Raw genomic sequence first — 14,629 nt, 5'->3', positions numbered from 1 at the left:
CAAAGATTTTTTACATTTGCGAATTTGTGGAAATCTCTCCCTGATATGGTTGTACTGTAGCCACTGAAGATACATTAGGTAGTAACTAAGTCAAAGTAGAAATGCTAAATACTATTCAAGCACATAGAAACACAGTATAGTGCCACATACCAAACCCATCCATTCTTTATTTTCTGGGCATTCAGTTTGACCAGTGGTAAGAATTTTAGACACACGTGAGTGCATAATCTTAAAAATGCTCACTCCATGTTTATATACACAACTGCTTATCTCTCCCTCCTTTATATATCTAACTTTCACAGTGCAGGTATTATCCAGATAGTTCAGAATTATGGGAAGGCCATATCCCATAGTCTCCATTTTGATCAAATAACTCAAATTTGTATAAATGATTTCCTTTTTTTTTCTGTAATAATAAAACAGAAACTTGTATTTGATCCTAACTAAGATATAATTGGGGGAAATGCAATATTGGTTCTTAACGCAAAAATCATTCGCAATTTCTTTGCAATGCTGTTTGCCCCTCACACGACAGTAGGTTAGTGATTGTGGATTTTAGAGGTTGCAATAGAGTGCGATGTATGTAATAAATCTTCTTAATGAAAAAGTCAAAGTTTACGCCACCTTCAAGCAAGTGCTTAAGATTCAGAATGTGCAATTAATATTTGCAGTGCAATAAAATCCTAATGAAGACTATTACATTGTAACATGGGAATTTTTATTCGCAAATTTGTTCTCTTTGCAAATTTTATTACATTTCCCCCAATGAATCCTTATTGAAGGCACACCAATCCTATCGGGTTTAATTAATGTTTAAATGACTTTTTTGTTGAGTATGAAGATCCAAATTACAGAAAGACTTCTTATTCATAAAACCCCAGGCCCCAAGCATTCTGGATAATAGATCCCGTGCCTGCACTTATTATTTAGAAGCACGAGTATTTATCATTTGTAAATCCTCGAAGTTTTGGATTGTGCCTATACACAAAGCCATTTTATTGCGCAGAGGCAATGGCAGCAGTTTTTACATATATATTCCATCATGTTCATGTTTTGCTTACAGATGCACATTGCATGATATAGTGGTTTTGTCTGCCCACTTTGCTCTAGAATTACACTACAAGAAATCATTACACAGATTACACTGGATACCACAGCAGAGGAACACAATGCCAGCATTACTAAGCAGTTAAATGTGCGTAGTCTGGAATAAGAAACACAAGTCAAATCCTGCAACTTGAAATGTCATTGTCACATTTTTCTGCTCTTTCGTAAGCACTAAAAAAGGTTCTACATTTGACCAAGAGACCCAGTAGGAACTGGGCTGCAGGGGAAGATTTTGACTGGATATTAAGAAAAAGTATTTCTCAGTTTGTGCTCAGCAATACAAATGGTGTGGAAAACTGTTATAGAAATAATACAGATTAACATCAGAAGCATGGAAATCCATTAAGCTCTTTCTATTTGACACACATTTTAAAGGACACTCATTACATAAATGCTGCTGTAAGTGACAGCTTGGTGCTGAAAACTTAGAATGTAAATATTATCTTACCAAGGAAACATGACCAAAGTGAACTCATAAAGCAGTTTGAAAAGTATTAACTTATTTTCAGTTTTGGATTCTAAGCCAAGATTCTACAGCAGAGCAGAAGAAAAAATATCTGTGCCCTGTGGGGTTCATTTATGAATGCAGTGCAGAATGTAGATATAATTGCCATATTTTATACCCACAATGCAGTCTTTTTTCCTCAGAATTCCATCTTAATTTAAGATATGTGTGTACACGCAAGTACCTCTAAAAAATGGCAGTTCATTTGCGTCCACATTTGCTTTTGTTGTCGTAATTGAGGTTTGTCATTTCTGGTTGTGAACTCCATAACCATTATAACTGCAGTGCATAATATATGGAGTTCAGGTATGGGACCTGTTATCCAGAATGCTCAGGAACTGGTGCTTTCCGGATAATGGATCTTTCCATAATTTGGATCTTCATACCTTGTCTACTAGAAAATAATTTTAATATTTAATAAACCCAATAGGCTGGTTTTGCTTCCAACAAGGATTAATTATATCTTAGTTTGGATTATGTACAAGGTACTGTTTTATTTTTACAGAGAAAAAGGAAATCTTTTTCTAAAAACTAGATTACTTGGATAAAATGTTGTCTATGGGAGACGGCCTTCCTGTAATTCGGTTCTTCCTGGATAACGGATCCATACCTGTAGTTGTATAAAAAACAATTGCATCTTTGATCTCAAAAAATTTTGAGCCACATTTACGTTTAAGGGTGAAATATTCTTCTTCTATTTTCAAATATACTACAGGTCCGGGACCTGAGTTATTTCCATAATTTGGATTTACATGTATATAATTTAGGCCTACTAAAAAAATATTTAAACATTTATTAACCTAGTAGGATTATTGTGTCTCTATTAAGGATTGATAATGGGTTTCAGGATAACAGATTCTATACCTGTTACTTCTGTTACTGTACCTTTTACTTCTAAAACAAACAGTCTTTTTTTCCTCCCCACCTTGTTTTCTGTTTAACATTATTTGGATTTTCATTTAGGTTTGAGTGCTTTGTAATTGCCTTTTATCTATGTGTAACCACAACTAAAATGGGCAAGGAATCAAAGCCTAATTGATCGGTAGTCATTCACAGTTACTGCTGAGGATCTAAATATTAACGCCGCCAATTGTTGGCTTTAAGGGTAAGGGCACACCTGGCGATTTGGGGAGATTGTCACCTGGCGACTAATCGCCTATTCTTTGGGGCGACTTAACTCCCCGAACGCCAGCTATAATGAAAAGCCTGCAGCATGGCACACGCGCCGCTTCGTATTTCGAAGTCGCCCGAAGTTTCCTCATGAAGCAACTTCCGAAAATGAAGCTCTGTGTGTGCCATGCTGCAGGAGATTTTTCATTATAGCTGGCGGAAGCATTCAGGGAGATTAGTCGCCCCAAAGAAGAGGCGATTAGTCGCCAGGCGACTAAATCTCCCCGAATCGGCAGGTGTGCCCTTACCCTAAAGGAGCAGGAAAGGTATAATCCTCCCGGGGTTGCCAAAATGTTAGTCATCCTCCAGTGACTAAAATCTCTTACTTAAGACCCCGGAAGCTGCTCCTGTTCTTGCACCACCTTCTTCTTCCTGGATCCTCTGTACTGTCCTGGTGCACATGCACGGTAGAGCAAAGAACCAAACTTAAAGGGGTGGCTCACCTTTAAGCGAACTTTTGATATGTTATAAAATTCCTTCATTATTTATTTTTTATAGTTTTTAAATTACTGTAGGTTAGGGCCAGTGTCAGACAGGGGACCCCAAGGCCCTCCGGGCATGCAGCCTCAGGGCCCCCCCACACCATCCACCGGGCCCCCAACCGCAAAAATCGGTGCCACTGACGACACCCCTGCACGTGATTTTCCAGCCCAGCAAATTATGAATTATGTATCACCTATTTTAAAAGATACAGGAGTTCAGTGATCTGTTTAAAAGTCATGGAAATTCCTTGATAGCTTCTAGTATGCTTATATTTTACAGCAGGGAGAACACCCACATCAAGTGATAGAATCAGTATAATTTGGCTATTCATACCTGTGGCAAAAACTCGGTCTTTATTAATGTTGATTATTGTATAATTTATTATAATGATACAGACCGACAGTATTGTTTTGTTTAGTTTATGAAGATTTTTAAAGGTAAAACATTTATGTAGCACTTCATATGCCAAGAGAGCTATTTTTATCCCTATTTCTTCTCACTATAATGTTTCTCTCCTCAAAGGGTTCAGCTTCTGATCCTCATATGGCGCCTTGTATTAAATTTCAGTCCAGCTGTGTGAACTAATATTTTTTTTTAATGGATGCACTTAGTAACTCCCAATAAGTTTGATGTTTATGTTTCAAGGCACTTTTATCTCAGCACCCTGAAATAAAATCCTTTACTGTAAAACAATCTTGAATTCCCGTAAACATTTAAAAGCACAACACATTCTGTCCATTTGTGGTTCGACAATGGGAGGAAAAACAAGTGTAAGATAAGCTAGTATATACTCAAATTCTGCAGTTGGGAGGCCTCAAGATTACAATCTGTCGTCTGTTTTTGTATCTATGTCTCTTAGACAAATGAGATATGAGAGCACAAGTGGTCACCCTGTAGTGCTTCAGCAAGCATTTCTCCCCCTGGACTGGCTGCGGTCTGTAAACTCCAGCATCAGGTGGCACAAACCAGTCCTGTCCTTACCACCTGCCATAGGGCATGCAGTTTAATACAGGACCTTAATGCGGCATGCATCCTCTGCTGCTCCCTAACTTGCGTATCTGAATGACATGATTGAAGGTGGCCATACACAATATGATCCGCTAGTTTGGCAAAGTCCCCGAACGAGCGGATCTTAACCCCATTTGCCCAACAAAGGCAGGACGATTTTGGGTTAATCCGATCGTAAGAAATTCTTGCTATAGGGCAGCACAGAGGCCCAGTGGGTAGCACGTGTACCTTGCAGTGTTGGGGTCCTGAGTTTGATTCCAGCCTGGCCACTATCTGCAAGAAGATTTTAAGTTTTCCCTGTGTCTTTGTGGGCAGGAACTGATGGGAATTTTGTATAATCACTGTACTGGTATGGGACCTGTTATCCAGAATGCTCGGTACCTGGGGTTTTCCATATAATGGATCTTTATGTAATGCAGATCTTCATACCTTAAATCTACTAGAAAATTCTATAAACATTAAATAAACCCTATAAAATGGTTTTGCATCCAATAAGGATTAATCATATCTTAGTTTGGATTATTATTACAGAGAAAAGCAAATACTTTTCAAAAATTTGGATTATTTGATTATAATTGAGTCATTGGGGCAAATTTACTTACCTGCGAAAATTCGCCAGCACTGGCTTTGCGCACATCGCCTGGAGTAAATTCGCCTGGACAACGCTAATTCACGAAGATCCGAAGTTGCGCACAGGGTACCGAACACTTGCAAAGTTGTACTGGCGAAAATACGATCAGCAGCTGGGGTTGGCTAATTTGCATACAGCTTGCAGTTAAAGTACAATGGCCGTATATGCTGCAGCAAATACATTATTATAATGTCCTACACATGTGCCCTCTGTTTAGGTGCCATATGTTATCAAATGTAGGGGGGAAGGAGGGTACCCCAAAAAATTTTTTTGATCTTTTTCAGCCTATCACCCTGTAAAAAGGAAAAGACGCCAGCGTTTTTTTTGGGACATCGAAAAAATTTCAACTTTTTTTGGACCAAGCCCTATCTACTCTATTGCACTTTGCCTGGTCTGAGGTGGTGAAGGCAAGTCTGGCGATAGAGGTAATGTTCAGTAAAATCAAAAACGTAGTGAATTTGCGTAGTAACGCTCTTTCGCCAGAGCAAAAATTCGTCTGTCGTTAGAGTGCGAAGCTGCGCCAGAGTCTCCTAATTATGCTAGCATAATTATGCTAGCGCCCGTTAGTAAATCGGTGAAGTGCCGAAATTATGTCAGCGTTAGCCACTTCACCCTTTAGTAAATTTGCCCCTACAGGAGATGGCCTTCCCGTAATTCTGAGGTTTCTGGATAATGGGTTTCCAGATAAAGGATCCCATACCTGTTCAACATGTCTAAATGTGTCAGTACTATATATATAACAGATAAAATAATGAAGGGAGATATATTGCCCTCAATTTCTAATTTATGTTAAAATGTAGTAATTAAGTTATACTTAGGGGCGGATTCATCAAGGGTCGAATATCGAGGGTTAATTAACCCTCGATATTCGACTAGGAATTGAAATCCTTCGACTTCGAATATCGAAGTCGAAGGATTTAGTGCAAATTCTGCGATCGTACGATCGAAGGATTATTCCTTCGATCGAACGATTAAATCCTTCGAATCGAACGATTCGAAGGATTTTAATCCAACGATCGAAGGAATATCCTTCGATCAAAAAAATTTAGGCAAGCCTATGGGGACCTTCCCCATAGGCTAACATTGACTTAGGTAGCTTTTATCTGCCGAACTAGGGGGTCGAAGTTTTTTTTAAAGAGACAGTACTTCGACTATCGAATGGTCGAATAGTCGAACGATTTTTCGTTCGATTCGTTCAATTTCGTTCGAATTCGAACGAATTTAACCAATTCGATGGTCGAAGTACCAAAAAAATACTTCGAAATTCGAAGTATTTTTCATTCGAATCCTTCACTCGAGCTTAGTGAATCAGCCCCTTAGTGACCAATCAGCTGTCTATACAATTCTAGGGCAGCTAGAATAATAAGTAAATTAACAGCTTCTTTGGTTTACTGGGCGTGGTGAAAAGCTGATTTGTCTTTGTCAATAAGCACTGCATATGTCTCTCAAATTGTTAACAGACATTTCAGAATACACCATATGTCTAATTGCAAACATATATATATTTGTGATTTCAGTAGGATATATACAGGAAATTGACTGTGATAACTACGCTATCGTAGATTTATGAGGTGACTGAGAAATGAAGGCCTAGATTTGTGGCCACGGGCCTAGGGTGGTAGGAGGCCGCATCTGAATTGGTTCAAAAGCACTGGGGTCACGTAAGAGATTTGATAGCTCCTTAAATCTCCTACATGCAAAATCTCCAGTGCAGTGGACCTGACGAGTGAAGACTGAACACTTGTGCAAAGAGGAAGCAGGGAACAAAAAGTGTTGATGTGGTCCGCCTGGCCTACGTATGTCTGTTTTATAAAACTGGGCCTGGCAGCAATATTTGTACAGTAGTATTTCATCATTTCCCTAACTAGACAGTATACAGCATAGTCTCTGCACCGAACATGCCCATTCACTAAAGGACTTCAACGTGGAAGAAACAGATAAATACATAATACAACATGAATTCCCTTAAATTGACGTGGCTCAGTAGGTAACACATTTTTAACCAGAAGGATTTTTACAGATACACCAGTTTCCACCTACTCTACAAAAATATAAATGCAACTTGATTGCAATGTACTTACTGCTTAGTGTAGGCAGGTGTTTGATACAGGGCCCCCGTGCCCCAGAGCATATCATGCACCAAAGTAAATGCAAACAGCAGTAGTGCAGGGTGATAGTAACATTTTGCAAACTTAAAGTTGAGCTGCTTTACCAGCAAGTACTTTATTATTTTAACTTGTTATTTTATGTACTTGTTATTATACAGATTATTGAAGACAGCTAGCAGCTAGGCAGATCAAGGTTTTTAAGACGTTCTAATGCTTATCCAGCAAGCAGCCGACAGCCATAAATTCAGTTGGTGGGTGGTTATTTGATCTTATCAAATGCTTTTTTTTTTTATTAGATGCTAAAAGTGCTGCTTCTTCAATTTTCTCCTTCGTTGCTTAGTTTTTTAGATGTAATCACATCAATCAATACTATGCAGAATTGTGTTGTTGGATGAACAAATCACATTCTGGCAGGAAAATTCTTCCAGAGCTTTTTTTTGTTCACAACTTGCTGATTTTTGTCTGCCAGTATCAGATTTGTCTTGGCACATTGCACACAAACACCATGACGCTTATTTGGCTGGTGTTAGAGTAAATGCACTGGTGGTCATTGATAATGCAGAACGGAACGACTACAGTTTTTCTAAGCAGATTTATTGAGTATCTCTGAAACACAAATAATCTAAGCATGATTCTTTGAAGAACAGCACTGGGCTTGGGCTTTCTCCCAAGGCTTTGTGTTGGTGATTCAGTTTAGAACTTTGCCCAGCACTTGTGTGGCCAAAGCAGAGGATGACTCCATATGTAGGCAGACGCTTATCCTGTAAATAAGTTACTCTAGCCGCTACATGTTCACAGGTTTTTATAATTCTACCTGTGCCCCTGCTGCTCTGATGCCAGTCTGGTGCCTAGACCATGCCACACAGCTGTTTTATTACAAGAGGCAGTGGTTATATACGAAGGGATCTCAATATACTTTTACAAAAGTTTTACAATTTGTTTAGGTGCTCAGGGGAAAAATAAAAACCATAAAACAGCAGACCTGTCTTTGCATTTTGACATATTGGTCCCTGTCTTGTTGAGTCAGATTTGCTCTAGTAACATTAACAGGTGGAGAGCAGAGTTGTTAATGTTATTTACTTGTAATGTTAATGAGGCTTTGCTACCAAAACAAGAGTGGCCAGATGAAGCAACCCATCTTAAGAAGTATATTGCTTACTAGGTGTCTGTGGCTTTAACTGGTGCCCTTCTAGGGGGACAGTTAATCAAAAATCGTGTTGGTGTTTTTTTATTGAATTGAGACAGAGAAAAAAAGTGGACGCCAAAAATAAATAAATTTGTGAGTATTTTGTGAAACCTCGAATAGCTGGAATAAGCTAGAATTCAAGAAAAAAAGAGTTGCACAAGTTTTGTCTGTGTTTTTTTCTGTCCACATTTTTTTATCACTCACATTTTGATAAAACTGCCCCTAAGTGTCACCTGAAAAGCACTTGCACATGGGTTTACCAGGCAGTTATCATAACGAACAATGAGGAGGTGACCTACTAATATTGTCAGCACCAGGGAACAGGTTAGGTGCTTCATGTGCTCTTGCCCTGAATGAAAACATTTCTCAAAATTAAATCAATGCATGGTTGCTAGGGTAATTTGGACCCTAGGAACCAGATTGCTGAAATTGCAAACCAGAGGGCTGCTGAATTAAAGGCTAAATAATGAAAAAAATGAAAACCAATTGCAAATTGTATCAGAATATCACTCTCTACATCATACTAAAGGTTAATTTAAAGATGAGCAGCCCATTTAAGGCAGAGACACAAGGCCACTAATCTCCCCAAACGGCCTTCCCTGTCTTCCCGTCGGCTAGAATGAAAATCTCCAGTGGGATGGCACTCAATTCATTTTCTGAAGTCGCCCGAAGTTGCTTCACGAGGAAACTTCAGGCAACTTCGGAAAACAAATCGCTCCGAGCGCCATCCCGCCAGCAATTTACATTGAAGCTGGCAGGAAGGCAGTTCGGGGAGATTAGTCACCGCGAAGAAGAGGAGATTTGTCTCCCCGTGTGTCTCTGCCCTTAAAGTTTTGTGGAGCTTGATGTATTCAGTTGTGCAACTGTAAATGAAATAAATCTGGAATTAGAGGAAATGCAGTAGGTTCATTTGTCTCTAATATCCTGCACATAATAACAATGTCATCTTACACCAATTCAAGAACTCAAGAAAATGATTGTGTATAAACTATTGCTGAAAATGAGTAGTAGACCTAATTACTTACTGCAGACATATAAACACAGCCTAATAAACAATATAGATCATTATAGGGACATATGTTAAGTGCTGATTGCTTTATATACACAGCTAATAAAATATAGGAACTACACTGAGATCGGCATCATGCATGTACATACAAATGACAAACTTGAATGTAATGTCCAACCGCAAGCAATGTAGGAAAACAAACAGAGGAAGGGCTGTGTCTAATAATACTTAATCTGGAAGTTTTAGTTAGGATTATCCAGTAATACCTTTTGTGTGCTAAATACTTATATTTAGCAGTGCTTAGTAAGAATTAGCACTTGAATAGCTAAATTGTTTATGTATTGTAGTGACTGCTAATTGTTCTTTGTGGTCGTTAGACCCGTACAAAAGGTCCAATTAGGTTCAACTATTCTACTACTAGGTTAAAAAAAAAAAAGGAAGTGGAAAGGTATAAAATTCCTTCCTGTGTCCAAGTTACTAATCAGCCTGTACTGTGAATAAACATATGTCCCACTGCTGGTAGAATTTTCTACATCTTGATTAAGCAAATCCTCTTATCATGTCCTGCCATAGACTGGCAATATGTGTACCCAGAAAATCATGTTTTGTAAGATTTTTGCTATGTGTATGCTGGCTAGAAGATCTCGTGCCATGAATATCAGTTCGTTCATCAATCAGGCAGGTTTGTTGGCCATTCTGTTCCAATTGAAGAACATATAAAGATACGGTAAGTAGGAGATCTGCTTCGCCCATGGATCAGTTGATTGATACCTCACATGATTGGCCAGATTCGAGTTGCCTTAAGGTGGCCATACACGGGCCGATAAAAGCTGCTGATTGGCCCGTGTATGGGGCCCCGCGACGGGCTTCACCGATCGAGATCTGGCCGAAAGTCAGCCAGATCTCGATCGGATGGGACAGAAAATCTCGTCGGATCGCGGCCGCATCTATTCGTTGATGTGGTCCCGCGATCCGACTGCCCGTTTGGGCATCGTTAGGATCCGATCGTTGGGCCATAGGGCCCACGATCGGATCAGCCCGATATTGCCCACCTCAAGGTGGGCATATCGGAGGGAGATCCGCTCGTTTGGCGACATCGCCAAACGAGCGGATCTCTCCATGTATGGCCACCTTTACAGTCTAAATCATTCTTAAAAAACAGTTCATCTATGGTATGGTGATATCACCATTGTGCAATGGTAATGCAATGAAACTTATGATGTATGTGGGAAGAGCACAGAGATAAGATGAACAGAGATATGATGGAATAGAATATATGATTGTTCTTGCATTTTGGAGAGCAGGTTGTTTTCTGTAGACTTTTCCAAGAGTCCACCTTAAAGGGGTTCTTCGCCTTCCAACACTTTTTTCACTTCAGTTGTTTTCAGATAGTTCACCAATTATTTGTGGCCATTTTTCTAATATTCATTTTTCTTTCTATTCATTCTTTCTAAAACAGCTCCCATGGGTGGGGGGGGGGGGCACTGACTCTGTAAACTGTTCTTAAAGAGACATATTGTGTAATTGTGCAATACTTTTAAATATAGAAGGATTATGCTTAAAAAAGTAGTGTAGGACTGTAGTATAGGAACTAATCAGCAGCTAGGCTGACCTGATAGGGACATGTTTGAGCACTACATGTTTCGGACCACACAGGTCCTTCCTCGGGTGCATGCGAGGAATGACCCATGTGGTCTGAAACATGTAGTGCTCAAACAAACCACACAAAGACTTGAAAAATGATCTACAGTTGTTGTTTGTTACATGTTACTGATTTGGAGGTGGCTACTCTACCAACCGTCACAGAGCCTAAACAAAACAACAATAACTAAGCTGTGGATCAAGCAGGAAAATCCTGACCTGATAAAGAACTGAAGTCTGTCTTTGCTTGTGTGACTGGTTGGCTATCCCCTGCCTACTGAGCTTCTGGCAGGCACTGTTAGGACACTCCCACCCCTCATTTAGGAAAGGGTGTGGTGCCACCATAGGTACCGGACTTAAGTATAACACCAAGTTGCACAGGCAATATCACTTCTGCCACTCCACGATGTGTACTATACTCCCTCACTCCCAAGTTCCGCCACCGTATTTACAATGAAAGACTCCAGTGGTGACTGGGGAGAGGTTTTTTATTTATTTATTTATTTTAAACTTAGATTATAAATTAATTTATTTCTTGGCCCTCATCTCTACATTCTTGGACATACTATATCAGAAGATGCAAAAAGCATTACTCCTACATCATTCCTTCTCCCATTATTGTCCAAGAATACTCTGTCTAAGATCATCACTCAGCAATCTCCTGTTTAATCTATCACTGATCGCTGTGTAAGTAGCCCCCTGTATATTTTAGAGCTGTCAAACACATTTACCTTCATGGTTTTTGGTTATCAAAAAAAAAGCAATTGCAGCATCTTTCTTCAAACCTTAATGGAATGTTAAAATCGCAGGGATGTTGTGGAAGCTTCTGATTCAATGGAACAAGTAAGTGGGGCAATCACAGCTACTTAAAATGATGGAGTCATTGTGCTTCTTGTGTGATTACTTTCATTCTTCTCTGTGCGGCACTTGTTTGCTTTGTCTTCTACTTCATTTTCTTTGTGAGTAGCATTGAAACGCAGGGTTCAAATCTGGGAGGTCTTTGCTTCCCTGTCTTCTTTTTAAATTCAGTCAAGCTTTAGATGCATTTCAACGACCTGCCAATAAAAGTCAAAGGAATCAGACAGCTGTCATATTTGTCTGTAAATAAATTAAGATTGGGGTCATATTTGCTGCTGTATCACTTTAGGTGCCAACACCATTTTGTACAGAAATGCTTTTTTTGCAACCTCGCACAGTATGGTACAGGTATCCTCATCGGACCTGAGGTTTTCTGGATAAACGGTCTTTCTGTAAGTTGGATCCCCATACTTTAAAACTGATAATCATATAAAACCAATCGGATTGTTTAGCCTCCAATAAGGATTAATTTAATCTTAGGTGAGATCAAGTACATGGTAGTTTGATACTAGAGAGTTTCAATTTTTTAATTATTTGCTTAAAATAGAGTTTATGGGAGATGGCTAACCTGTAATTCTGAGCTTTTTGCATAACAGGTTTCCAGATAATGGATCCCACACCTATACCATAAATGTGTTGTCACACATTCTTCTGTGTTCAAATATATAGAAATATTGATTTGTTTCACACTACAAAGAGATTTAACATCAGCAGCAGCATTCTAGTTAGGATTCAGTGCACAGGCAGTTTGGGGCTGATTTCACTTTAGCGAATTATTATCACTGTAGGACTTGTTTATTAGTTATGATGAAATAAGACCAAATGATGGTGATTACAGTGATCGAACTTGTATCTTCATGTGTGGGCAGTTGGCTGTTCATAGAGCTTGGTATTGCTAGAGATTTCTAATGAGATGGTGTAAACAATAGATTGCACTTCCTGTGATGTTTGGCTGAGTGGGCACCCACACAATGAAATATGATAAACCATCTTCTCCCAGAAACCTATTCCAGCTCATATGGATGTTTTGGTATAAGCAATCATATCAGAAGGATGGATTGTGAAGTGAATACTTCTTAGCAGGAATGTGTCTGCAAATGCTGTCAGGCAAAGCCAAATAGCTTTCCTAAGTTAAGAATGCCATAAATTGTATGATATCTCAAAAAAAGTATTAGTATATTTCATCAGTCATAATACAAGACACACACTTGGGAAATGTATCAATAGAGTACCTAGCTTTTAGTTCTCCCGACAAAATAACCGTTTGTTTGAGCTCACCATGGTTCCTGTTTAAGTAGCATAACATTGAATATTTACTAAAAATAATATAGTGCAGGCAACAAAATGTATTTATTTACTTTAAAACACTTTCATCTTTTAGTGTTACTGTTCCTTTACGATAATATGTTTGGGGCAAAGTGCACAACCCTGAGGCACAGTTCTTTGTGATTTTAGAATGGAGCACAATAGTGGCGTATCTTGGGTGCATCGTGCCCCTCACAAAATAATCTACTGAGGGGGAGCGGCGCAAACAGTCCCTTCTCCACAGGCCTCATTCCTTCCCGCTTGTGCTGCACCTCCTGGCACTCACTGTGTGCCGTTATTTTAATGGTACTAGAGGGGCTGGGGGCTATAATGCAGCAGACCACGTGGTATGCACCCCCCCGTGTAGGTTGTTACACCACTGGAGCACAAAGGTGTGTGCTTTGGTCTCATGTAGCGCTATCTGCTTTTGTGACAGATCAGGGCAGCAAGTGGCACCCCCCTAGCTTGAGCATCATTTAGATGAGCGAGCGAGGAAACACTGGCTGCTACAAGTCACAGGAGAGAAATGTACTTACCTGCTTATGTACAGGGGACAATTGTTACTGACAGTACTGCACTTTACACCTTGTGCAAAACTTCTAATCTGAGCTCAGCTTGCACCGCCTCATGCCCAGGTTCAGGTGCTACATGCCTGGGCCCTAAAGGACACAACCTTGCACTTTAAATTTGTTCCTAATGAGTCCTATAATATCCATGGAGAGAATCTAGCTGAAAGGAGTTTACAGTGTAAGAATTCAATAGGAAACAAATGGCAAGTGTTACATTTTCAAATTCATGAAATTGCAAAGCATTTAGTTAAGAGCCATACAGCAGCTGTAAAAAGTTGACTTTGGATAAATTGTACTTGCCTTGAATTTACTTTATCTATCCTGTAATTTACCAGCAATTACATTATAACCATGCAACTACAAACTACACCTGAACCAGTTTCACATCACTCCCCCCCCCCCCCCCGGGCTCTCACCATCAAGGGAAACTCTCACCCTCTGTAACTTCAGAGCACTTGGGCTTCTCACTCAGCTTTGTTGGCTTCGCCTCCTGGGACTCAGGCTCACTAGCCTCTGCCAGTCCCTTCTCCCCTCCAACGATTTAGTCTCACAGCCTCTGCACCACCCCTTCTGCCAGGCACTGTCTCTCCCAGCAGCACCACACTTCCCTCCACTCTAGGAGGTTTCTGGAGAGCCCTCAGCTGTGGCAACACATCCCTTTTACCTTTCCTAGGTAGCTCCTCTCTCAGCTGCCACTTAATTACTTGGCTGAGAGGGAATATATCTATCTATCTATCTATATATATACACACACATACACACTGGGTATCCCTCTGCAACCCATATCATGCAGTTTAAATGCACTCTTTTCAATGCATTTTCCTCCAAGACAGTGGTATTTCCCAAACACTGTGTCAAAGTGCCTTTAGAAAATCATTAAGTAATCCATGATTCAAGGGCAAAGTGATTGTACAATTGTGACATTGTGTGTACTCAGCCTAAGCATGCGTACTTGGAATTTTGGTTACCAGGAGGGTGAACGCGGAAGTAAGTAAGCCAATTTTGTGTAAAGCACTCTGCCAAGTGCATTCCATATAAAGTGTATAGCG

General features: G+C 39.8%; 1 protein-coding gene across 1 annotated transcript in view; it reads left to right on the top strand.

Moving 5' to 3' along the window:
- The window catches only part of ntn4.L (netrin 4 L homeolog), an 88,111-nt gene that overhangs the window by 50,523 nt on the left and 22,959 nt on the right, over positions 1–14,629 (top strand). The gene's annotated exons all lie outside the window — the stretch shown is intronic.

This window comes from Xenopus laevis, chromosome 3L (assembly GCF_017654675.1).
Source record: "Xenopus laevis strain J_2021 chromosome 3L, Xenopus_laevis_v10.1, whole genome shotgun sequence".
Lineage (NCBI taxonomy): Eukaryota > Metazoa > Chordata > Amphibia > Anura > Pipidae > Xenopus > Xenopus laevis.
The sequence above is the reverse complement of the archived record's forward strand: the minus strand, read 5'-3'. Positions and strand labels throughout refer to the sequence as shown.